We start from the raw sequence: 3,841 nt of genomic DNA, 5'->3' as shown, positions 1-3,841 counted from the left end.
GGGTTCCACACAGCTCTCCGCCGAGACGGAGGGATGCAGGTCGGCTGTGGAGCGGCGGAAGTTTCTTCTTTCCGTGGAAGCAGCCCTGCGAGCCGACCCGCCTCCTGATGATCCGTTGCCACATCGGGAGACCAGTTCACGGATTCGATTATCCGTGCGGATGGCGAGAGTGATCAGGGAGTCAAGATCCTGAGGTAAGTCCACCGGAATGAGCTGCTCCTGAATGCGCGGAGCCAGCCCCTTCATGAAAAAATCATACAGCGCCACCGAGTTCCACCCGCTCTCAGCCGCTACGGTGCGGAATCGGATGGCGTAATCACAGACGGAGTCCCCACCTTGGCGTATGAAGGTGAGCTCACGGGCTTTTTCCCGGCTGGTAGACACCGGGTCAAAAGTGTTCTGTAGCGCCTCCTGGAAGGCTACGAGGGACGAGCAGAGCGGGGAGGCGCGAGCCCACTCAGCCATGGCCCATGCACGAGCCCTCCCCGCTAAATGAGAAATCATGAAGGCGATCCTGGCTCTGTCAGAAACAAAGGCATGGGGGGAATGTTCAAAATGGATCGAACAGTCAGTGAGGAAGGGCTTACATAGTCCCGGTTCTCCTGAGTAACGATCGGGAGGAGCGAGTTCGATTTCCAGGCTCCTGGCAGGCATGGGAGTAGGAGGAGTTGGGGGAGGGTTGGTCCAGAGTGAACTTGAACGGAGGTCTTGAACTTGGGTAGAGACCTGGCCCATATGGGACGCCAGGGCCTTCTGGAAGTCCTCCTGATGAGAAAGGCGGGCTTCCAGGCGTTGCAGGATAGATGTTAATCCACTGCTCTCTGCTGAGTCCATTCTGGCCTGTTTGTACTGACAAGGCAGAACACAGGACTGGACTCAGATGCAGAGTTTCGAAGAGACTTTAATTCTGTGGCTCAAGAGAAAGGCTAAGTTTGACTGGTTAAAGCACAAGACAAACAGGCACAGGACAAAGGGAAACACAGGCTATAAATACATGAGGAAGGGAAGCACAGGTGGGAATGATCAGGAAATAATGAGACAGACTCAGGTGTGGGGAACAGGCAAGGCAGGAAGGGGAAGGTCTGGAACGAGAGGTAAGTTAGACTTTCAAAATAAAACAGAAAACTTGACGAGACATGACACCCACAGCCATCAGACTGTAACACCATGTCAAAGTGACACTCCACGGTCCCAGGGGTGTTTTTCTGTTTATTCATTGATTCATTTACTTTTGTTGTAGTTGTTGTTTTTCAATTTTCAATTGTTTTTTGTTCTTGGTGTGAACTTCATTAGTTATTTCTGTATTTTGAAAAAATTTGTAATGTTTTTTTTACAGTTTACATGTTTTGCAGACCGCATGTTTTTTACACTTTTGCAGCTGTATTTATTTAATATTTATTTCTTTATTTAATAAGAATCTCATTTTTGATAATAATTTTTCACAATAATTTTAGTAATATTTTTAATTATCTAATATAAATGTAATTTGTGATGTCCTTTATTGATGTTATATTATATAGATTATTTCTGAATGTCGTGTTGCTGCCACAGATAAATGAAATTTCCCCATTGTGGGATTAATAAAGTCATCTATCTATCTATCTATCTATCTATCTTTGGAGCGGCTGCAGAAAAAGCTCTGTCCCCTCTGAGCTTCCGTCTGGACCTTGGTACCTCCAGAAGCATTTGATCAGCTGATCTGAGGCACCGGGCTGGCGAATAGGGAGAGAGAAGCTCAGAGAGGTACAGCGGGGCAAGACCGTGTAAAGAGTTAAAAACAAGTAGAATAATCTTAAAATGAATTCTAAAATGCACAGGCAGCCAGTGAAGCGATGCTAGGATCGGCATGATGTGGTCTCTCTTGCGTGCTCCAACCATAAGACGAGCAGCTGCATTTTGAACACGTTGGAGACGCAAGAGAGACGACTGGCAGAGTCCAAGATAAAGAGAGTTGCAGTAATCCAGCCGGGACGTGATGAAAGCATGGATTACTGTTTCAAAGTGTGCAGGTGTTAAAAAATGTTTTACCTTAGCCAGTTGACGAAGGCTTAAAAAGCTTAACTTCACTACTGAGCTTATCTGTTGGTCCATCTTAAAATTACTGTCCAATTTAACACCCAAGTTAGAAACAATTGATTTTAAGAAACCCGTCAGAGAGCCCAGATCAATTGGGGACGGTCCACTAAAATCATTCGGTCCAAAAATTACAACTTCTGTTTTCTTTTCATTGAAACTCAAGAAACTAAAGAGGAGGGATACGAGGTAAAGAGAGCCCCCCCCTCCCCCCCCCCCCCACACACACAATGTGTACTTATGTATAATCAATGCTTATGTTTTGCAGCTTTATTGATCAAAAGTATGTGAGGTTTCCATTGTACTTCATAAAAGTGGCAGCAATGTGGTTTCCAGACATTTTGGGTATTTGTAACAATGATGTATTTGTAAAGTCAAATCACAGTAAACAATTTGACTAAACTGGATACATTTTTTATAGGTTAACTTTTTCCTTAAAACAATTATTCACTACATTTAGAGGAACAATCCAAACTATTTTAAGGACACAAAACATGTTTTTGCAGATCTATAAAATATGAAACATTCAAAACTGTTTTGTTGGTGAGAAGAAAGCCTTTTCTAAAAATCAGTTATAAACCAGCAAGTATGATTTAAAGCTGAAAAACATGCTTTTCTACCAATAAAGTGACTTTAAGACATTTTTCCAGCTCTTCCTTTTTATTAATCACTGTTATATAAGAACCAGGTAAAGCTGGGTTTTTGAACTGTAAGCCAAAAAGGTTTTTAAAAAAAGCTTCAAGCATTGCCTGTTCCAGTACTTCGCATTCTGCCTGTGATTGTGGAAAAATCGACTTTGTATTCTGATTTACTGCATTAAAAAGAAAAAATACAACAATAGCACATATGAATATCTAGGTTAGAATTTTGTTGCCCTTTTTTAGTTTATAATTGACAGGTTTGTACAGATTACATAAATAAAAAACTTAAACTTAATGAGTTTTGGTCTCCCATTTTAGTTAACAGACTCCATGAACGTGTAATTGTGCAGTCAAACAGTGTTAAACCCCTGTCTAGGGGTTTATACACCTAATTGTGCTCTAACACAGCACTCTGCTGATTACCGCTCTCTCTCAGGGGATGGGTCAAACGTGAAGAACAAATGTCACATACCTGCGCCCGAGACGACTAAAGGGACTTGAACTTTAAGTATGTGTGGCAAACAACTTTTAGCCTTGGACGCACTTAAAATACATGCAAGCAATGGAGCAATAACCCCCTTTAGGATATGTACAGTAGTGCTTTAAGAATTCTTTTTATAAATGCTCCTTTTTATATATGGCTAAAGGAAAAAGAAAGGTAGACTGAACTATATTACACCCAGCTTCCACCAAGATATTGTGTATGTAATAACTGTTGTGGGTTTCAAACTGTGTTTCAGCTCAGCTCACACATAACTCAAGGAGTGCATAGTCTCAGGTCGGTTAAATGTGGAAAGGAAAACCCCTTAACCCATGCTAGACATCTAACCCTGGTCCCACGGGCACAATTTGAAGGCATTGCAATGCTACAGTCATATAGCATTACAAATATAGACCGAAAAAAATATCAAGGAACAAACGGCAAACGCTAGGGTTTATTGCTCCTCAAAACACACATACACCTTTAAGTTCTGGACATCCATCATTTCTGCACAAAATGGTTCACAGTCGCTTCTCAACTGAAAGGAGAAAATGAAAGGCTCCCTCAGTTCCATGACTCTCTCTTCACCTTCACTCGTGAAGTCACAGTTTTGGAGTTCTTTGACTGTTTCCTCTTGTTCTCTTTC

Source organism: Oryzias latipes, chromosome 6 (genome assembly GCF_053564925.1).
Source record: "Oryzias latipes strain Hd-rR chromosome 6, Olatipes_Hd-rR_3.1".
Classification (NCBI taxonomy): Eukaryota; Metazoa; Chordata; class Actinopteri; order Beloniformes; family Adrianichthyidae; genus Oryzias; species Oryzias latipes.
This window is presented reverse-complemented; position numbering follows the sequence as displayed.